Source organism: Mixophyes fleayi, chromosome 8 (assembly GCF_038048845.1).
Source record: "Mixophyes fleayi isolate aMixFle1 chromosome 8, aMixFle1.hap1, whole genome shotgun sequence".
Taxonomy (NCBI): Eukaryota; Metazoa; Chordata; class Amphibia; order Anura; family Limnodynastidae; genus Mixophyes; species Mixophyes fleayi.
In genome coordinates this window covers 74971234-74995118 of record NC_134409.1, presented here as the reverse complement: position 1 = coordinate 74995118, position 23885 = coordinate 74971234, and the positions used below count along the sequence as shown (strand labels likewise).

The window sequence follows — 23885 nt, the reverse complement described above, 5'->3', positions numbered from 1 at the left end:
AGACAACTGGGCAATATAGACTTTTATAAAGAACTAGATATGAACCCTACCGCCCAATATCAGAAAAAAATGTGTCAATTATTGGAGAAAGCCCTCACCGATAGTGTGATAAATAAGGACACATTTTATTTTTTAAACCTTGTTCATCCTCTTATTCCCACGTTTAATCAGTTGCCAAAAAATTATAAGACACTTATTTCACCTCCTGGGAGACCTATTGTTTCAGGTGTTGACTCCTTCATGAGAAATTTGTCTTTATTTGTAGATTCACATTTACAAAGATTTGTTCCTCTATTAAGATCATATATAAAAGACACAACTAGTTTTCTTCATCTATTTCATTCAATTAATTGGAAAAAATCTTATCGTTTTATGACGTGTGATGTGGAGGCTCTATATTCTAATATCCCTCATGTTCGAGGGATTGAAGCAGTTAACCACTATATAACAAACAATGATGGTTTAAGTTTTACTTTGTGACTTTTTTCTGTCTTCAGTAAAGTTTATTTTGGAACACAATTATTTTGTATTATTTTTGACACTAAATATTATTTACAGTCACGTGAGACGGCCATCAGAACCAGGTTCGCCCCAAGCTATGTGAACCTCTTTATGGGTCTCTTTGAGGAGCACTACATCTGGGGGTCGAGCTTTGGGGCGAACCTGGTTCTCTATGGCCGTTATATTGATGATTTATTTTTTATTTGGAATGGTGATGAGGAGTCAAAACAGGCTTTTTTGTCTCATTTGAATCACAATTCTTTTGGTATTCATTTTGTAGGTCACCAGGATCCTGAGTGGATTAATTTTCTAGATGTAGCTCTATTGGTTAGCGGTAGCAACATTATAACTAAAACCTATACTAAAAGTGTAGATACTTTTAATTATCTTCATTATAAGAGTAATCATGCTAAATAATGGAAGGAAAACATTCCTATGGGCCACTTCCTTCGCATTAGGATGAATTGCTCTCTAATGGAGGATTTTGAAAAACAGGCTGGGATGCTTTATGCATCATTTTTACAGCAAGGATATCCACAATCCCTATTGGATGTAGCTTTGGAGGAAGTCTGATCCACTGACCGCATTGAATTATTGGTCCACTAAGATAATGATAAATCAAAATATCAGAATAAGACTATAGAGATACTAGAGACGAAGGAGGATAGATCTATGGTGTTCGTAACTCAATGCAACACATATGCATCGAAAATTAGCAGCATCATTAATAAGAATTCGGTCATTTTTGAACATGAGGATCTTATTGGTTCTTGTTTCAACAAAGGGAGCAATGTTGTCTTCCGAAGAGCAAGGAATTTGAAGGAGAAGCTTGCTCCCAGTTTTTTTTTTTTAGTAAGAATCAGATACCACAACTAGTAATAGTGACCATTCTATGAACTGGTTAACTAAGAGACCGAATGGATGTTCTAGGTGTGGGCATTATCGTTGTTTAACGTGTGGATTTATAGAACATAAGTGTTGTGATTTTGTATCATATGTGTGTGATGAAAGATTTTCAATTAAGAATGTGGTAGACTATCGTTCTAGTTATATTATCTATCTCATTACTTGTGGTTGTGGTAAACAATATGTCGGACACACTACAAGACCGTTATATATTCGATTTCTTGAACATCGTAGGAATATACTTAAACAAGTCAAAACCCACAGTTATCCAATCACGTTTTTTTGTACCAAAAAGGTGATGTTGGTAGAGTGAAAATAAAGGGAATAGAGCAGATTGGTCAAACAAATAGAGGGGGCAATAGATTTAATTGCCTTTGTAGGAGAGAGGCATACTGGATATTTAGAATCAAGACCTTGATGCCACAGGGATTGAATGATATGATTACACTTACATAATATATAGGGAGCATAAGTAGCCATTAATATTTTGTAATCCATCTAATATATCAGAGTAATCAGTTGATGAAATGTTCTGAGTCTTAAGGATATGTAATAAATGGCCAATGTTCTATCAATTTCACACTGTTATATGATAATGTTAGGACATTAATGGTTCTAGGGTGGTATTGGAGATCATTGATTATGTATGGGTCTAATTAATCTGTCATTTTGTCCATCTATATTTGATAATTATAATCCATACACATATTTTTATAAATTTTTTTTTTTTTTAAATCCAGTATTTTTATTGGAAATTTTCAAGGTACATACATACCAACAACAAAACAAAAAATAAACAAATACAGAAGAAAGAAAATACAGTCGCAAATATGCCAATATAAAATATTGGTTAAATTGTAAGACACCAGTATCGCATAATGATAACATTTGTACAATACTTAATTAGGAATATACATCGTAAATACTCTTGCATACGTACTCTGTAGAGGCGGGGCTCTGCTTTTTGTTAGGACTTTATTATTGTTATTATGTAATCCAGGGGAACCAGACCCTCATGTATTCGGGACATCATGACTCGAGGATACAAAATAAAATGGAGACTCCACCCACCTGTATCATATATTCTCAAACTTTGGCAATGCCTGCCTGCTCGTGTAAACAAATCTTTCATGCCCTATTGTGGCATTAACCAGGATTTTCCAACTCTTAATTGTGGGACTCGTCGAGGCTAACCATAAGCGGGCTATGCTAACCTTAGCCACCATAAACAACTGGGAAATATAAATTTTTGTCAGCTTGTTGACCTTTCCCTTCAGACGGAGCCCAAATAAACAGGTGGCCGATGACCGAAGTGGGGCTTCAATTCTAGTTTTTTGAGCACGTCGTATGACTCTTCGCCAGAAGTTTTGTATACAGGGATATTCCCAAATGAGCTGCCAAAAAAATTGCCATTTTCCGAACTACATTTTGGACATTTAGAAGTGCTATCGGGGCGGAACTTAGCCAGCCTAATAGGAGTCAAGTAGGCCCTATGCAGAATGAACACCTGTATTTGCTGGAATTTTAATGATGCTGTGTAGCCACTAGTGCTATCCATGACCATCCCCCATTCTTTGTCTGTTAAGGGACCAATATCTATTTCCCATTGATTTCTCAGGTCATTGAAGTCATTTACTGTGGATTCATACAAAAGACAGGAGTACATACATGAAATCAGACCCCTGTTGCTCAAAGCCTGTAACTGCTTTCTCAGTGGGGCTATGGCAACCACTGGTGGCTCCCCTTTGAATTGTGTGTACATGGCATGTCTCAGTTGGAGGTAGGAAAAGAACATCGTTCTAGGCACAGAAAATTCCCTGGACAACTGTTCAAAAGATTTAAGAACATTTACTTCATATAGTTGACCTACAGCCACCACACCATACCGGGACCACTGCCTGGACCCCACCACTGTGTCCAACTCCCTCAATCTCCTCGCCCCCCAAATAGGAGTACATGGATCTATATCTGTGAATCCCACCATTTTATTACTGACTGCCCAGATCTTAATTGCCTGAATCAGGAGCGGAGAAGCCAGTGGGCCGAGCCTCCCGGACAACAGTGACTGCAAAGGCGTATGATTGGCATTGAATTGATGAACTAATATCCAGTGTAGATCCTGGTAACCCGGATCGGAAATCCATGCCTTAAGGTGGGTCAGTTGAGAAGCAATATAGTACAATTTTAAATTTGGAAACGCAAGACCACCACTAGCCCTGGACCTGCACAACGAGCTGAGCTTAACATAATTTTTATTTTTACATATATTTTTCATTACTATTAATATTTTTCATTATAAAACATTAAACATATTAATACCAGCAATCAAGGATTGTTGAGACCTAATACATGGTCATATGTCTAGTTCTTGGGATGGGATCGCTTGTGTTTATGTATGTGTACATCAAAATGTGTGTATATATATATATATATATATATATATATATGTGTTTTACATGTCTCCAATGTGGATTGTCATAGTGTGTTTTTTCGCTGTGTATTTTACAGGTGTATAATCATATATGTTATGTCTGAACCTATATATACCACACATCCAATTATATATGGTATATTACCTTTATTGCTATTATATTCGATTGTCATTATTATTTTTATTGTAATTAAGCAATTCTGATCTACAACAAATTGGGTTCTATATCTATTGATATATGTAGTCATCAGATAATGACCTAAGTCTTTTAGAAAGTGATGTATTTTAGATGTAAAACACTGTTATTTGCCTTAAAAATTATTCATATTGGTATTTTGTAGCCCTATCGTTACTATCAAATTAAGGTGCTCATTATGTGAATATTATTATTACCATCGGTCAATTGACCAATAAGAAACAGTATTTAATCAGTAACATGACCGGGTTCTATACGGCGATCATGTGACCTTTAACCAGGCAATCGCAGGATGTAAAAGACACACTTGTATGAATGGAATTCCACCTCTGATGAAACCGCCTACCAGAGGGCCGGAGAAATGCGTCAGTAGACATACACGAGCCTGAATGTACCTTTTTTCTCTATTTTTCTTGTATACATGTTTTTTTGTTGGCAACTGCAGAGATTGGGTTCTTTGAAACCTAGGCACAGTGGCTAAACAGCTACTCATTCCCACAGTAGTTTTTCTGGAGGTTTTGCTAAAAGGAGATCGGAAGTTGATGCCAGTCCCTGTAAGGTACACCTAATATCTGGCTGTTGATTAGTCCTTGTTCTAATCAACAGTCTCAGGAGACTTTCTTTTTGCACCGAGGAGTGCTAGAGCTCCATATTTGAATTGTGATATCAACAACTGTGCTTTTGGATGCTATACGCTTTTATGCCAATAGTATATGTGTACTTATAGCTGATTATGTGTCCCTATAAGAATTATCATGCAATATGTGGTGCTATTTTTCCAGCTTGTTGAACGTCATTGGTAATAGGCAGAACAGGGGGAAGCGCACTACGGATATGTATAGGTAGAAGCAGCAGAATATCAGGTTAGTCCAACCTGAGAGAGCATTAATACAGTAATATTCTGCGCTAAACCTAGATAATGGAATAATATTGATCAGCCTAATGTGGTAAAAATGCCTTTATCAACTGGTAATAAATATACATTTAGTGGATTACAGGTCATATGAACCATATACAGGGGTGTAAATGAACATCAAATATACATCATAAGTACATCATACATAAATTCCAATCAACTACGACTGACCGAGCATACAAGATTAAAGACTTCATAACTTGTGAAACCAAAGAGGTAGTATACCTCCTCCAGTGTCCATGTAAACTACAATATGTAGGGCGAACAATCCGACCGCTAAAAGTAAGGTTAGCGGAACACATACGGAACATCAAACGGAGCCTACACACTCACAGCGTTTCACATCATTTTCATTTAAAACACAATAGTGATCCATCCTTGCTTACCTTTATGGCAATTTCAAGAATCAAGAAGAATTGGCGAGGTGGAAATCTCACCAAAAATATCAACAAAGAAGAACATAGATGGATTTTTGAACTAGATACCCAGACTCCCAAAGGACTTAATATTGAGTTCGATATCTGTAGCTGTCTGTGAAACTCATCACGTACGGCAAGGTCAGATGCGCACCGTGCTGACATACCACACAGTCCATGCCCGATCCCATCCGAACTCGGAGGCGATACTGTGTGGGCCTGACAAGTACCCATTGTGCGAACGATGGAGAATATCAGGTTCAGCACGGTGCGCAATCTGTAGAGTTGATCTCCCTACCCAGTGACAGAGAACAGACGCTAACTTATAATAGAACTAACACCCCCGTATGATTGCTAGTAATGCACTATCATCAGAGTGAAAATACCAGCCATTTATTGTCAACCATCTATTTATATTTGGTCTCATCTGATCTAACAATGATACATTAGATTAGTGCAGAAGTATACCACTTCCTTCACACTGTATCTCTCTAATTGAAGTCATTGTTCACTTTTCAAATCGCAGACATATGTACCATTCATATACCATCCATCTATATATGGACATGGATGTCTAATTCTGCTTTATCTATCTATATATATATATATATATATATATATATATATATATATATATATATATATATATATATATATATATATATGTGTTATTCCTTCACTCTGGTTTATATAAGTATTGCATACAATCAAGTCCTCTGGATATATGTACTTTTGAAATGTTGTATTTTCCGTTTTTGATCCATCTACACCGATCAACGGTAAAGGACAGACTATGTTGAAACGCTAATCACATGAAAACATGTGACTCAGAAGATCTGAACACTCCAGCACAGCGTATATAAGACCCGCCCTTCCCTACACATACATCATTGCCTTGAAAAAGTCACCTAGGTGACGAAACGCGTCGGCCTATCACCCATCACTTCCGGTTTGTGCACATCTGGTCGTGACAGTCAGGAAGAGTGTGTTCCACAGTTGGCACGCACGCCGACATCCCGCTCGCTACTCTGCTCTCCAAGCTTTCCATTCTCCCGATCTCCGGATCATGCACTGAATAATCCTCGCGAGGATCACCCATTTTAGGTTTGGACCCCACACGGATTATACCAGATATCCTGAGGATCTTCGCTACATCCTGGATTGGTTCAAGCGCAAGTAATATTACCCCTTTCCTCTCTCTATTCCCTCCGCTGGACATTTATCTTATTTTATTTTGCTGGACTATTTGAGACTGTTTTTCATATGCAACTGTCGTTGTGTTTTTTTTCTCCTCCTCCCCCTCCTATTTGGATCATTTTACATTTCTGGACACCTTACATCCGCAGGATTTTATTCTGTTCAATATTGTTTCACCGTCTGCTCCACTCCCTTTTAGCATTAGTGGAGCATTGCACCCTATTTTTCATTTGACTATGCTCAATTTATGTATGATGTACTTATGATGTATATTTGATGTTCATTTACACCCCTGTATATGGTTCATATGACCTGTAATCCACTAAATGTATATTTATTACCAGTAGATAAAGGCATTTTTATCACATTAGGCTGATCAATATTATTCCATTATCTAGGTTTAGCGCAGAATATTACTGTATTAATGTTGAACGTCATTGATGATTTATTATAATTCTTTTTTACACTATTAGACATGCTTATTTTAGTCATACCAGCGCTTCCACTTGTTTCTTTTATTTCTTTTATTACAAGCATAACTTCTCATGATTGATTACATATTGTTGTTTTGTAGTTAAAGCTGTATTGGTAGTAAGTTAGGCAAAATACATTTTAACACCACAAGACAACATGGTTATCTGGCTCCATTTTGTACTTCGAACATCACAGATAATATAAGTGTCATGCTCGCTAAAATATTGGGCAAGCACATGCTCTACATAGATTAGACATTGACGTTGTACAATGTATCCCTCATATTATAAAGCAAATGCTGCACATTGGGTGAAGCTAATCACTGTAGACCATTAAATAGCAATTGGCACTGACCTTGTCTCCAAAGGGAATTATTTCACTTAAACAATGCATTCCACAACATTACGAAACCACTAAAAGCCTTCCTGGTTAGAAATAGGCAGTAGAGTACTTTTAGGTTGGTGCTAAACACACATTCGTTCATTTGTTCAGAATGTGTTAAAGGATGATTCATCTGACCATATGACGTTCCTCCTTGCTTGGTAGTCCATTGTCTGTGCACTTTGGCGATCCGTGTGTTTGCAAATTTAGTGGCGCAGATATGATAAGCAGTTTATGCGCTCCAACAATTTTTTTTTTTAAACTGGTACTTGCACCACAACATTAAATTGATTTACAGTATTCACTTCTGACTTTTGCTTTTTTTTTTTTACTTGGCGTTTCATACTGACATTATCTTAGGTTAGACGGCATTGCTCAAAAGTTAAACTTTGTAGCTCACTGAAGCTCCTGCCAAGCCTGCCCCAACAATCAACCTCTCTTTCAAAGTCACTGATGTTTCCTATTGCAGCTATGCTAGTTATGATTTTAGGCTAGACTACCCTGATTTATGATCAGGGTAGTCCAGCATTTTAGTTCAGACCCTGACTATACTGGATCTTATTTGCCTAATGCTAGGTACACACTGAAGAATTTTCCGACTGATGTGTTATCTACCATGACTTTACGTTCGACCGAAGATGCGATTACTTGGAGAATTAATGCGTACACATTAGTCACGCTTTAGACGATTAACGAAAGACCAACTGTCCGGGCAGCGACTTTTCACATCCATATTGTCGTGAGCTAAGATTAGAATTTTGTACACACCCAAACGACTTATGAGGTCCATGTAACGATATCGCCAAGAAATTTAAATAAAGGGCAGAGCATGTTCAATAGTAACCACCCCAAACCTCATACAAAAACAAAACAAAGGTAACACGTTTTCTTTCATACATTCGTTAGCATGTTTACAGTGTACGTCCATTTGCAACTGCACATAAACTATTTTTTTTTTACTAATATGGATACTGTTGAACAACAAGCAACTGCTCTTTTTCTGCTTGCTGTGGCATGAAGACTGCAAGTACAGACCCGAAGGGAAAGATGGAAAAAGAATAGATCTTGTTGGACTAAAGAGTGGTTCAAGAGGAGAGTCTCATTCTCTCATATGCCCCTGCTACAGGAGATATAGGACAACAACCCTGATGACTTCAGTGTATTTTACAAATATATGCATTAACAAGCAAATAAAGGTTTGATTATGAAACATGTTGAATGTACATATAAAAGCATAATTGCCGGCTTTCTAAAGACGGCATCCGGGAGCTGCTTGGGAGCAGATGGGCGTTTTTGGAGGCGGGGCTTTGCAAATCGCTCCATTCTGGCCGTAATGACGCAAACGTGTCATTTACAGCGGGGGCGGGGTCAAATGCCGTGATTCCCTGAGAATCGTGGCATATTGGCTCTAATTCTGCCCACTTCCTAGTAAAGTGGGCAGATGCGGGTGGATGCCATTCTCTCTTGGAAGTCCGGGAAGTCTGGCAAATATGTGTAAAGGGTTACAGAACACAGGTACAAGATGCATTACCATTTACCCAGGTGTACTAATATGCAACCAGACATATCTAAAATACACATTAATAGGAAACACAAAAACGTGTTATATGTAAAAATGTATATAATTATGCAGGCAGACAAATGTAATACACATATTTTGCTTTTTTATTAATGTGTATGGAGTGTACAATAAAGTGACACATAGCTATAATTTGAGGAGGCAGACATAAGCAATACACATATAAATGAAACATTTTTTTCTATAACACAAACTAACAAAGGTTTCTAATTAAAGTGGCAGACATGCTGTATGCATTAATGCAATAGACACCTGCTATTGCTTTACCGTTCTAAGAACCTAATGAGTGACATGTGGACACCGCAACACGTAGGACTGGTACAGGCATCAGAAAATAACATTAACACATGCCCCCAAAGGAGTCTCCGCTTGAGGAATTTTCAGCAGTTGCTTGTGGATTGTTAGGAAACCTTTATACTAGGGATGGGTGGGCTCGGTTACCAGAGATCCGAACCCACCCGAACTTCGCCTATCCGAGTACAGAGCCGAGCAGGCTCGGTACTCTCCCGCCCGTTCGGTACTCTCCCGCCCGTTCGGTATCGAAATCGAGGCAAAAAGTAATTGTGACGTATTTGTATTTCAGAGCTCGGTTCTCGCGAGATTTGAAAAGCATAAATACCCGCCTCCACAGCAATCCATCGCCATTTGACAGAGGGAAAGAGCAGGGTTAGGTCACAGGCTGTATTAGAGCAGGGATAGAGCAATAATTGTACACCTTATTCTTTGTATTATTATTTCATTTCTAATCTATTAAATTCTATTATTAATTCCAATTCTATTAGCAATTGTTAGAGCAGGAAGAGAGGAGGATAGAGGAGGCTTTTTTTTCTTCAATTTTTTTGCACTACAAGTGCTTTGGGTGGTGTCCCATATTCCCCAGGGTGAAACATAAATTTTTTTGGCTGTCAAAAGTGATATTTATCAGCAGTATCTCTACAATTTTTTTTGTACTACAGGTGCTTTGGGCTCATTAAAATGGATTCAAACCAGTCCACATATGAGCAGAATCAGCAAGCAGGTGCTGGCACCAGTCCTGATGGTAGTGTTCCCAGTACGTCATCTGGTAAAGCCTATGTAAAAGTACATAGTCTTTTGAAATCAGGGGAAAAAACACAAACCCCCAAAAATTTTTACTGTGTTGAAGCGAAAAAGAAGTGTAACTGAGGAAAAGTTAACTGCCGATAAAAGAAATTGTCAACATGCCATTCTAAACACGCAGTGGCAAAGAAAGAATGAGGCCTTCGCCTTTCTCTGTTAGTGGCAGATCAAAAAATGTTACTGAGCCTTCTTCTTGTGCGGTCACTCGTAACCAAGCAATACCAAGTAATTTGGAGTGTAAAAGTGGTGCACAACTACTGTTACGCGTCAAAGCCGAGCTGCAATAAAACAGTAAGGCATTAGAGGATAATGCTCTGAATCAGAAATGACAACAATCCCTGTGGAGAGTCCATCCACCAGTGGTATGTGTAATCGTGAGCATTCTGTTTGTGTACCCGTAAAGGAGGGCCCTTTCAGCAGTTCTGCTGATGTGTGCCTGAACAGCCCGAGTGTAGCCGGTGATACACAAATTGAGGATGCCACTTTAGAATTAGAAGAGGATGAGGGGGAGCTTTGTGTAGGTGACCAGGGCGCTAATGAGGATGTTGATGAGGTTGTTTGTGTAAGTCCTGCACAAGTGGCAGCAGTTCTGGCACGTGACAAGAAAAAGGCCATTGTCATGCCTGGGCATAAAACAAAAAAATCCACTTCTTATGTGTGGAATTATTTCTACCCAAATCCAGACAACAGTTGTATAGCCATTTGTAGTGTATGTCAAGCCACAGTCAGTTGAGGGAGGGACCTTAACCATCTTGGAACCTTGTCTATGTTACGCCATGTGACGAGAGTTCTCGGCAAAGAGTTGGGAAAAGCTGAAAGTTCTTCAAAAAAAATTACAAGCACTCCATCATCAGCTAGGACCCTTCGGTCACCTACATCCCGACGGCTACAAAATACACCCACAACACCATCCTCCTCAACATCCTCAGTAGCGCTTGGAGTTAGCCCTGCATCCCACTTAGTAAGGCTGGATGGCTCCTGCACTATAATTGATTCCTCTGAAGAAAGCGTTAGTCCCACTGCTGTTGCTGCTGCTGGGGGTGAATCGTCGGCCCAGAGGAAGGCCAAGAAAAAGAGCAGTCCTACATTTCAACAATTAACTGTGAAACAATCATTAGCTAGGGAAAGCAAATATGACAGCAGACACCCAGTCGCCAAGCGAATCACAGACGCCATTTCTACCATGTTAGTGTTAGATCTGCGTCCAATATCCACAATAAACGCAGATGGTTTTTCACAGTTAATTGAGGTTTTGAGTCCGCGTTGCAGAATCCATCGCGACACCATTTTGGAATTCCACCCTGTACATGCTTCAGAGGATGGAGGAACAGCGCAAAGCCATCCAAGCGTATTGCACAAGCCATGACATTGGGAAAGGAGGGGGGATGTATTTCACTCTTGCACAGTGGGGAATCCTTTCAGTGCTGTGCAAGGTGCTGAAACCATTTGAAGTTGTGACGTGTGAAGTGAGTGCAGACTCTGCTAGCTTGAGCTAAGTCATTCCTTTAATTAGAATATTGGAAAAGCAGCTTGAGAAACTGAAGGAGGAGATGTAAGAAAGCAATTCGGCAAAGTATGTTGGCCTTGTAGATCAAGTACTTAATTCGCTTCACAATGATCCTCGAGTTATTAAAATCTTGAACTCGTATCACTACGTTTTGGCCACTGTGCTTGATCCAAGGTTTAAGACCTAAATTGATTATTTGCTTCACAATGAACGAGATGTGAACTTTTGCAAGGAGCTATTGCTCAGCAAGTTGTCCGCTGAACTGGGCCTTGGCTTGACGACGTGTCCTCCTTCAGTTTCTCATGCAGCTGCTGCTCGTAAAAAAATAAAAATTTTCAAAACGAAGCAGGGAAGACGCAGGGGGCAGAGCAGAACAGTTTAACATCTGGGCTGGTTTGAAGGATTTTTCAAAAAAATGTGTGACCTTGCCCATAACTCCATCCAATACAAGTATTAACATGCAAAGTATGGTGGAGGATTATTTTCAAGAGGTAATTGATATGGAAATGTCAGACAATCCCTTTCCTTCCTGGGAAGAAAAGCAGGCCATTTGGAAACCCATGTCAAAAACTTGCTTTGCAATACTTAAGCTGCCCACCCTCCAGTGTGTACTCTGAACGAGTATTCAGCACAGCTGGGAACCTAGTCAGTGATCGCCGTAGAAGGTTACTTCCCAAAAATGTGGAGAAAATGATGTTTATAAAAATTAACTACATCTTCATCAAGGAAGGCCTTCACTATCAAAGACATCCAAGCACTGACAGTTCTCTAATGGCGGATTCAAGCGGCGATGAATTGATAGTCTGTGATGATGACGTACACACTGATGAGGGTGAGGATGAAGCTGAAGATTATGACGATAACATGTTTTTAAAACTTTCTATTTAAGTGTAGGGTGCAATCTACCCCCAAATAGGAAAGGGACTTGGGGCATTTCCATATCACGTACCATCTTGAAAGGCTGCTGTTTTGGCAATTTCTCAATAAGGGTAGGGTTTCATACACAGACTGACCCCAAACTGCCTATGTCCATTTCAATCAATATTGTACAGTCTATAGCGGATTAATTTTTTACTATTTTCTACAAGTAGAGGGGGGCCTATAGAGACAGAAACCAAACTGCCTTTGTCCATTTCTTTTTATATTTAACTATAAGTGTAGGGTGTAAAAATACACCCAAAGATGATGGCCGCATTGCCAATATGCATAGATGGAGAGGAAGACAATCTAGTTTGTGTGTAGAATTAATGATGGCCTACCAGGAATTAAACTTTCATAATTATATAACTTTACAATTAAATTACTTATCCAAGAAACAGGTGGAGCACTAAATTTGGTTATTTTATGCCCAAAAACATTGATTTTTAAACAAAATTGCAAAACAAAACCAAAACACGACTGTAATCCAGACCCAAAACTAAAACACGGGGATCAGTGAGCATCTCTACTTTATATACACTGCGTGATTGTTGGGTGGATTTGTCGGAAAATATTAAACAGTGCGACCAACCAAATAAGCTGACAATAGACACTTTGGAATTACTTTTTTTTTTTTTAACTCTTTATTTAAAGAGGAAACAACAGGAACAATACAGCACATTTTTAACAAGAAAAATCTTAATAATCAAGATGTCTCTTCTGAGTTTTATACTTTTATAACAGTGGGAAGGGGAAGAGGGAAAGAAGGGGGGTAGAAAGGCACAGGTATTGTTTACACTACAGCAAATAAATAAGGAAGTAAACTTGGAACATTGCTAGGAAAAGCTGGGACACACAAGTACATTGGCTATCCCAAAGAGAAATAGCATACAGACATTACTCACCAGCAGCGCACCATATCGAGCCTGGGGGGGTCCAGAGGCGGCCCAAGAGCTATGTTCCCTCTGCAGGAGGGGGAGCCGTATTGGATAAGCAGCTACGGCTTTCTAGTAAGTACCACGGGGCCCACACCTTATCAAAATTATATGATTGATCATGAAGGTAGCACGTTATACTCTCCATGCTTGCGATATGTCCTATGTACGAACGTAACTCCTACAAAGAAGGAGCCCCAGGGTCTTTCCAGTGTTTTGCTATTCGGGATTTAGCAGCTGCCAGGATATGGGAAATAAGCTTGTTAGAGGGCGCGCTCTCATCAGGTATAGGGCGAGAGAGAAGGAATGACCAGGGGTCCTTACTTATCTGTTGTGCTGACACAGAGTTTATGAGTGTAAGAACCATGTTCCAGAAAGGAACAATGCGAGGGCAGGTCCACCATATATGTAGCATCGTACCTCTCTGGCCACATTCCAGCCAGCAGCTCGGAGTGGCCGTAGGAAACATTCAAGACAACTTTCAGGAGTGTAGTACCACCTATAGTACACTTTGTAGGCAGTTTCCTTGATTAATGTAGAGATCGAGCTCTTGGCAATCCCCTCCCTGACCTCCTCCCAGTATAAGTCGTCTGGAGGTGGACCCAAGTCATTTTCCCATTCCCGCTCATGTTGGCCTGGGGTATCGAAAGTATAATCAATGAGCCAATTATAGATCTGGGAGATAATCCCTTTAGTGAGAGGTGAATGTAAACACATTTATTCAAAGGAGGTCGGGGCCTGGAGAGCCTCCTGGGGGGGGGAAAGACATAGCGAAGTGTCGGACCTGGAAGAACTCAAAAAAGAGCGGACGAAACGGTTCAAAATTATGATGAAGTTCTGACATAGAAGCCCAAGTTTGATTAACCACCAGGTCCGAAACCACCCTTATTCCCGCCTTTATCCAATGTTTAAATTGCTGCTTTGAATTGCCAGGAGGGAAGCGTGGGTTGCCCCAGAGAGGGGTTAGAGGTGAGATAGAAGAGGATAATTTATACTTGACCTGGCATGAGTCCCAGAGGGATAAGCTAAATTTTAAGAGATTGAAGAGAGGAGGCTGCTGGTGGTCTATCTATGTTAGCCAAACCCCAGAGTGATGCCATGGAGGGGACCAGGCTATGGACTGGTAAGGCGCATAGGTTACCGCCACCTGGGTTAAATGGGATGCCAAATAATAGAATTTAATGTCTGGGAAACCCCTGCCTTCCCGAGCCCTGGGCTTTTTAAGCACTGCTATCGAGATTCTAGGGGGCTTGGCACGCCATATAAACTTTAGGAAGGAGTGCACATCCCTAAACACAGAATCGGGCACCCTCACCGGAAGAGTCTGGAAAAGGTACAGAAGTTTAGGGACCAAGTTCATCTTAAAAGCAATAATCCTCCCTAGCCACGATATGATATAGCTCTTCCAAGTCCTGTTTGCTTTTTGACAGAATGGGGGGGGGGGGAATTTTCCCGATACAGTCTCTCATAGGACGCGGTGATATAAACTCCAAGATATTTGATCTTATTTACCTGCCAGCATGGTGCGAAATTAGTCTGTAGATTGCTCCTAAGGGAGGGGGAAGCGTGGAGGAGCATGGCCTCAGATTTAACAAAATTAATTTTATAGCCAGTCAGGAGGCCATAATCATCCATAAGTTTATATAGGGCGGGTAAAGACTCCTGAGGGTTCGTCGGAGAAAGGAGTATGTCATCTGCGAAGAGAGATACCTTGAATTCCTGCGTCCCCACTGTCACACCTGAGATCGACGTCGACTGTCTGATCATCGCCGCCAAGGGTTCTATCACTAGTGCAAAAATTAAGGGCGAAAGGGGGCAGCCCTGCCTCGTCCCATTGGAGAGGAAGAGAGGGTCGGAAAGAGATCCATTAACCAGAACCCTAGCTGAGGGAGAGTTATAGAGGGCAGATACCGCGGTCAGAAATTCAGCCGTGAAGCCGTACGCCTTCAGAGCTAGGGTCATAAAATCCCATGAAATCCGATCGAACGCCTTCTTGGCATCCAGTGAGAGCATCGTGGCCATGAGGCGCCTTTGATTAATGATTTGAACAAGGTCAATTGCATGTCGAGTATTATCCCTCGCCTGGCGGCCCGGGATAAAACCCACCTGATCATAATGGATTAGATCCGGAAGGACTCCATTCAGACGGGTAGCCAGGATCTTGGCATATAACTTAATGTCAACATTGAGAAGGGAGATGGGACGGTAGCTTGCACAGTCGCTAGGGTCTTTCCCCTCCTTATGTATAACTACAATACGCGTCTCTAGCATTGATTTCGGGAAGGGTTCACCATGTAAGACAGCATTGAACAGGGAGCGGAGGTGGGGAACCAGGGTCTGGGAAAATCTTTTATAAAAAGCTGTGAAGAAGCCATCAGGCCCTGGGGCCTTGGAGGTTTTTTGGGCCTTAATAACTGCCAGTATTTCTTCCGTTGTAATCTCATTTAGTTGTTGAATTAGGCTACTGGAAAGGGTAGGGAGGTTCGCTTGCCTCAAGAAAGCTGCTATAGTGTCCTCAGGAGGGGTACTCCCGGGCATTAAAGCATCCAATACAGTGTAGAGTAAAATTTCTGAAATTCTCGGCCTATCTGGTCGGGACGGTAAATAGGTGAGCCAGAAGGAGACTTCAGGGCCATGACGTTGTTTTGAGATCTCTGGACCCTCAGACGGGAAGCTAATATTCTGTCAGCTTTATCTCCCTTCTCATAGAACGTCTGCCTCAGCCGTTTTAAGGCCGAGGCAGTGGATTCAGAGAGAAGGAGGTTCAAGTCAGATCTCGCCTTTAGAAGTTTGGTCACTACCTCTTCATCTGGGGATAGTTTATGCTGTCTCTCCAGAGTCTGGAGTTGAATAGTTAGAGACGCACGGTTAGAGGTGTCTAACTTCTTACGGCGCGAGGCCATGCTGATAAGATGGCCATGCACCACTGCCTTATGGGCTTCCCAGAGGGTCATGGGGAAAGTATCGGGGAGGTCATTAAAGAGAAAATACAAGTCAAGTAGGGTCCGGAGCTCTAAAATAAGTGACTGATCATGAAGGATGGTGTCATTAATACGCCGCGAGGCGAGGATGTGCTACTATATCCGATAAGTCAGCTGATATAGGAGAATGGTCAGACCAAACCATCGGGTGTATGTGAGCCGCCCTGAGTCTTAATGACAAATCGTGGCTGAGGAAGACCATGTCTATACGTGAGTAGGTACCATGAACCGGGGAGTAAAATGTGTAATCTCTGGATGAGGGTTCCCTGAGCCTCCAAGAGTCGAAGAGGAGATGATGGGAAAGAAGGGATACCAAGATCTTAGATTTACGGGACTCCGAGCCACTGACGGGGGGAGCAAGGTGGACGATCTGTCTATAGTTTCATCTACTACAACATTAAAGTCCCCTGCCATAATCACTTCTCCCTGGCTCACCTGAGAGAGCAAAGAGTCTAGAGCAGCTAGGAATAAGCGCTGGTTTTGATTCGGGCCATACAAATTAACTAGGGTGCATAAAGTATTATTGAGTTTGCCCACTACGATTAGAAATCGACCGTCGGGGTCAGAATGGGATGTCAAAAGCTCAAATGTTACGTGGGATGCAAAAAGTGTAGCTACTCCCCCGTTTTTTCTGTCTGGGGTCACAAGCATGGAAAGCAGAAGGATACCGTTTAGATTTCAATTCTGGATGTGAATGACTGGTAAAATGTGTTTCCTGAAGGAAAACTATATCTGCTCTGTGTTGTTTAAGTGTGAGATAAAGTGTTGTATGCTTTTGTGGGCTGTTCAAACCTTTGACGTTCAACGAGAAGATCCTAAAAGCCATTTGAAGGTGAAGACACAGCCGCCTCAGGTCCCCCAGCGATGACCGGTCGCACTACAAAAGAAAGCAATCCCAAGTTAACACGAATGCAGTAAAGGCAAAAAGTATGAAGAAGTGCCTGAGGTAAAAAGGGAGAGGAAGGAAAGGAGAGGGAAAAAAGGGGAGATGGGTAGTGGACAGGGCCAGCGTGTGAGGGCACATCTGGTCCATGATGCCGGCCAGAGAAAGTACAGGGCAGTCCCAGTGGCAAGGGAGGGCCGGGCAAGGGCAATATACCCATTATGGGAACGTGGCCAGGGAGACGGACACCAATGAGGTCTGGGAGAGCCAGCCGAAAAAAGTGGACACCCACATTACCCCCCAGCCAGGGTCAGAGAAGCAATATAGCAAGCTAAATGGGAAAGGAATGTCGTGAGGGGAGGGGGTCAAACCACTACCCAGAGTTAGTAAAACGGTATAACGATAGAAAATTAACTGAGGACAGTAGATGAGTAGCATAACGATACAATTAGAAAATAATACAATATTGTAATCACACAGAAATTTAACAAACATATTAACCCAACATCTGGGGCCAATGGCCCCTACTTCCTCCCAATCTACATAAGGAAGACCGAGAACCAGCGGTCAGTCATGTAGAGAGAAGGAACGAGAAACCGGCTGGTCTCAGAAAACAAGGAAACACAGCGGGCATATATCTAGGCGGTGGAACAGTAATAGATGGTTTAGCGGTTCTTGTCACAGTCGACCATTCTTTAGTTGGAAGCTTCAGAGAAGCAGGGGCGGATCCCGTAGAGCCGGGCAGCGATCCCGATGCCGCCGGGAGAGAGGGAGAAGTCGGGGCCGGGAAAGAGGGAGAAGTCGGGGCCGGGAGACCCAGAGTCCCAAGGAGCTGGACTGCTTCCATCATTGAACGAGCAGAATGCAGCTTGTTATGATGCCAGACCAAAAGGCGGAACGGGAAGCCCCATCGAATGTTATTGTCCCTGAGAATAGATGTCGCCGGTTTCAATTCACGCCTCTTGAGAAGCGTAAGTGGAGCAATGTCCTGGAAAATCTGCAAGGAGGCATCCTCAAACGTAATTGAGTCAGTCTTACGAGATTCCCGCAGGATTGCTTCCTTGGTGGTATAATAGTGACAACGGAGGATGACATCCCGAGGTTGAGAGGACTCTTGGGATAGAGGGCGAAGAGCTCTGTGGGCCCTGTCCAAGAGAAGCTGATCCTCTGGGGTAGCAGGAGCTAGGCCGGCAAAGAGTCTTTTGAGATATTGGTCTAGGAGGGATTGATCCACCTCCTCGGGGGTACCACTGATGCGTAGATTATTACGCCTGGCCCTGTTCTCTTGTTCCTCTTGTTGTTCCTGCATATGAAGCATATCTTGTTTCAATTGCTGGATGTCAGTCACCGTGTTCTTGTGGGAAGAAGCAGCTTCATCCATTTTAGTTTCCAAGTGATCCGTCCTATTCCCGAGGTCCTGGACCTCCGCCCTTAGTGAGCCGATAGCTTTCTGTACCTCTGATTGGACAGCCTGCACCGATTTCCTTATCTCCTTAACCTCCCGAAACAGGGATTGTAGATCCTTGCGAGTCAATGGCGAGGAGTCTGAGTCATCAGAGTCAGAATGAGCTTTGCGTTGTGGGGAAGAGGTGCTTGGGGTCTTAGCTTCTGAAAACCCAAATTTCTTAAGGCTCTGTGAGAGATCCGGTCCACCCGTCTTCCTGCCACCCTTCAGCATGGTATACTCAGGGGGTCAGTCACCGATAAATCAAGCAGGTAGAGCTGTTGTGAAGGTTTCTGTGTTTAGATTAGTAAAAAAGACATCCCCACGACATTCCAAGCTAGAGCCCTGGCGCAGGGGCCATGCGGAGCGTCGTAACTTACTCCATGTCGCGGCTTATATTAAAGCAGAGCAAAGTCTAGCCAGGCAGTTGTGAGTATGAGGAAAGGTGTCCGGGGAGCGTTGCACCCTGTGCGCTTGGATGGGGTAAATACCCGGAAACAGGAGAAGGATGCCGTCCCAGAGATATGTGCTCTTTCATGACAAAGACTGCAGATAGGTGGTATAGAATGGCCAATTCTGGTGGAATGCTCAGACCCTCTTTGTGGAGACTCTCCGGGAATAACACAGGAGGATAGATGGGTACTGATATTATGGATCCTATTATCTCTTGCAGCCTCAGAGCCTCTCTTTGTAGATGGGAATCTGCAGCTTTAGTAATAGAGAATGTAGTACCGACTATCGGCCACTGGAGGGCAGCAGAGTATTATAAAACACAGCTTGCAGCCAACACTGTGTGGAGAGATTGCACAGCAGGAGCAGTACACAGGAGATTGACAGATGCGAGAGTCTGCAGAGGGATGCTGCCTCTCACCAAGTCTCCTCTTTTTCAGAGGAGAGGCTCCAAAAATTCCATGGGTCGAAACTTGTTGTTTAGGCACCACAGGGGGGTCCAGGCTGCCGGATCCACCAGGAGAATGGAGGGCTGGATCGCTTCAGCCACGCCCCCCCCCGAATGAATGGCAGCTGGAGGGCAGCAATCACCCAGCACCAAGGACCGCCGACCGGAAGTAGGCCTCCTCTCCTCCAGGACACCACGGAACAGCCCCACACGGCACCGCTACCTCGGACACAGGCACCCAGGCAGAAACCGATATCCCCAGCCACAAGGTAAGTGGCAAGAAGGAGGGGGGGCTGAGCTGGCAGTGGGGCAGGCAGCAGGTGTTCAGCGGGCAGTCAACGGGCGCCACATATATATATATATATATATATATATATATATATATATATATATATATATATATATATATATATATATATATATATATATACATATATATATATATATATATAGTGGCACTGAAAAGCCGGCGGCAACAGGGAGTCAGAGTCGCGCCAGATGGGCCCGCACCTCCTCCAGACACCCCCAACACCGTGACCGGAGGTCCCTCCGGCCGTCTCCCAGACTCCCCCGCCTCCCAGATGTAATAAGGGAGAGAGCGGGGACTGAGTTTTGGGAGGAAACCTTTGTTTTTGGGGCTTTTTTTAGGCTCGTTGTCGGGAGCTCCTGTAAAGCGTGTCCTCCCAGTATGGCGTCCTGGCCATGCCCCCTTTGGAATGACTTTTGACCAGCGTGTCACTATACACGCTAATCTGACTTTCGACCGAATGTCGGCTGATTTACCCGATTATTAGACGAAAATGCTTCAGTGTGTACCCAGTCTGACTAATGCACAAGCTACACCTGTGTTGAAGTCAATATGCTTGGAGTCCCTCATCTACCAAGTCTCAGACATAGTTCTGGGGTAAGATACTCTCTGAAACCATGGACATATAAAAATAAAAACAAATAAAAGTATTTAATCTGTTATCGCCAGAGATGGCAAAAAAGGGCAGATATTTTGTGTTAAATAGGCTTCTCTGTGCAAAAGCCTCCTGTAGGGGTTACCTCCAACGATAGCAGTATTATACCCAGAGGTAACCCTCTGAAGAAAAAGCCCATACGATTTATTAAAGGAAAGTTTTGCTTACCCGCCAGCCTCAGGTTCCAATTTTCAAGTTCAGTTATGTGGCACTGGATGCGGTTTTGCCTTTACGTCTCTTCAGATCGGCAGCTTTTAATGCTGCCTACCACATTCAGGAGAGCAGAAGAATAGATGAGAAAAGAGGAGATGTGGAAGACAAGGGGGTAGAAGGTGTGGTGCAATAGGACTATGGGTTGTGGGGGCACATAGGGAAAAAGGGGAAACAAATGGGATGGGGGGGCAAGGGAGACATGCACACAAAGAGGGAGAGAGAAAGGAAACGGCAGCCACATTGTAAGACAGATACACACAAACAGTTGCACACTCATGGGCAGGAAGGACAGAGGCACACATGGGGCAGGGTGGAAACATGGCGCAGGGAGGGGACAGGCACACATGGGGCAGGGGGAGGAGGCAGGCACATATTGGCTGGGGAGACAGGCACACATGGGTCAGGGGGGACAGAGGCACACATGGGTCAGGGGGAGCAGAGGCACACATGGGTCAGGGGGAGCAGAGGCATGCAAGTAGGGGACAGAGGTACACATTGGGAGGGAAAAATGGAGGCAGGATTGTAATGCAGATGGGAGATCTAACTTACTTCAGGCCCCTCTTTTACCGCGAGAGAGGCACTCAATAATAATGAGTCTGAACGGAGGCGAAGAGGGGAGAAAGAGGTAGAAGCAGGCTGTAGGTAGAGAATGTAGCGCTGCGGTACCTGTATAAATGACCGCACCCGCGCTACAGTTCAAACGGAAACGACCTGTTCCTCCAGAGAGACCAGCGGCAGAAGCTCGGAGCTCCCGAAATAAGCGTTTCCCCTTGATGTCGGGATGTGACTTGGGAGCCAGCTTGCCAGTGAAAATGGCTCTGCGAGCCACGTCTGACACGCGTGCCTGTAGTTGCCGACCTCTGGTTTAGACCCACAACAGCATGGGCACTCTAAAGATAAAAGTTGAAACTGATAATAACATTTACTTCAAGCTCTATCAGGGACCAAAATGTAAACTCTGCATCTTGTCCCTTGACCATTCAGTAAATAGTGCTTAATTGTCTATCTTCATTTCCATCTCTATTGGAAGCTTTTTTCCATATGGTCTCTAAATACCTTTTGTTCTTTTACAATGGAAATCACTTTCAATTGCTGACCAGGTGCATCATTCTTACCTTAGACATTTACATGCCTCTGCAAAGTGGAGTGTTGAGAAATCTTACAGCCACTCGTAAATTTGTTTCCATCTTTGCTTTGCATCATGTTTTGCAAAACATTTTGGCATATTTATATTTCAGCTATGGAAATTCCATATTTCATTAAACAATCTTTTTTTCGACATTGCTGGAGGAGAGTGTTAAACAGTTTCCTCCTTCAGTTCAGGATGGTTTGTATTCTGTCTGCAACTGAAATGATCTGCTAAATGACCTTCAAATTAGTAGGAGGTGCAGCTTAAAATTGTGAATTAATGTAAAATTGTGAAAGTTAAGTTAATGCAGCCTTTGCTAGTGACAACAGCTTCTCCGAAATTTTTTTTAACCTTAACATTGGTCTTAGTTATTGGAGATTATAATTTTTTGGAGCAGACTAATAGCTATTAATATTAAGCTGAACAATTTTTTTCCAGGGATGCTGCTTCCACAAGGAAATTTAACTGTCACAATTTACAATAATTCACAATTTTAATCAAGTACCTGCATTGTCCACATTTTTGTGCAAATGTAAATGCTACTGCCTCTACTCATCTAAAGGGGTTGCAGCCAATGCAGCAGAACGTTTCTGAAATGTGAGTCTACCAATAGGTAAATGTGAAATGTATTTCAAACCTATACGAATTATAATCTGACATATTACAATATCATATTAGAACGAGTAAAGAACCATTTGTGCCATAAATTTTTTTATGTCACTCACTGCAATGAGTTTGAAAGCTGTGTGCTTATGGTGACCTGTCGGGAAATCTACCTGTGGAGGAAGGAGTCTAGTGAGGGTAATGACAGTGGAGCAATGCACTGCATAGGAAGATTGACACTGGCGCTGAGTGATAAGGAGCTACTTAAACATCACTGTTGTCTTTGTTGCAAAATATTAGAGATGAGCGGGCTCGGCTATCTGAAATCCGAGCCCACCCGAACGTTGCCGATCCGAGACAGATCCGGGTATTCCCGCCAATTGCAAAACTGAAACCGAGGCTCTGAGTCATAATCCCGCTGTCGGATCTCGCGATACTCGGATCCTATAAATTCCCCGCTAGTCGCCGCCATCTTCACTCGGGCATTGATCAGGGTAGAGGGAGGGTGTGTTAGGTGGTCCTCTGTCCTGCTATATCTCGTGCTGTGCTGTGCTGTGCTGGGGAAATAACAATGCCCTTAGAAGGACACAGCCCAGCCCAGCACACTTCGAAAATTTTTAAAAAAGTTATAAAAAAAAAGAAATTAAAAAAAAATATCCAAAAACAATCCTGCAGTATAAGTCCATTGGTACTGCAATATTACAAAGTTCACTGATTCTGCAGAATAGACTGGGAATTAGTGGAAATGATTGTTCTTGAATGTTATTGAGGTTAATAATAGCGTAGGAGTGAAAATAAACAAAAAAACTTGATTTTAACACTTTTTATGTTTTTTTCAAAATAAATCCGAATCCAAAACCTTAAATCCGAACCAAAACCTTTCGTCAGGTGTTTTGCGAAACAAATCCAAACCCAAAACCTCAAGCAAATCCGAATCCAAAACACAAAACGCGAGACACCAAAAGTGGCCAGTGCACATCCCTACAAAATATGGACATCAAGCATAAGAAAGATCAGACAGCAAAGACTACAATGCAACTCCTCGTCCCATCTATTATGACTTGGGGTTCCTATATCCCAATGAACATGGTGTGTAGATGGAGAACGCGTCTTTTTTTTTTTTTTCATTTAAAAAAAGAGATAATCTTGCATGATTTTTATTTAAAGTATTTACAACTATCATCCAGGAACTCTGTTCTAAAATTAGAAAAGACTATAAAAGAACAAATTCCATACCTTATTGGGTGACATGTAGTATATAGAAAAATTAATGTCGCTCACGTAATGATTCCGACTCCCAAGCTATCTGTTGATGGC

The 23885-nt window shown here is 42.3% G+C and overlaps 1 protein-coding gene across 3 annotated transcripts in view; it reads left to right on the top strand.

Moving 5' to 3' along the window:
• Positions 1-23885, top strand: part of FIRRM (FIGNL1 interacting regulator of recombination and mitosis) — a 215541-nt gene that overhangs the window by 58585 nt on the left and 133071 nt on the right. The window lies entirely within an intron of this gene.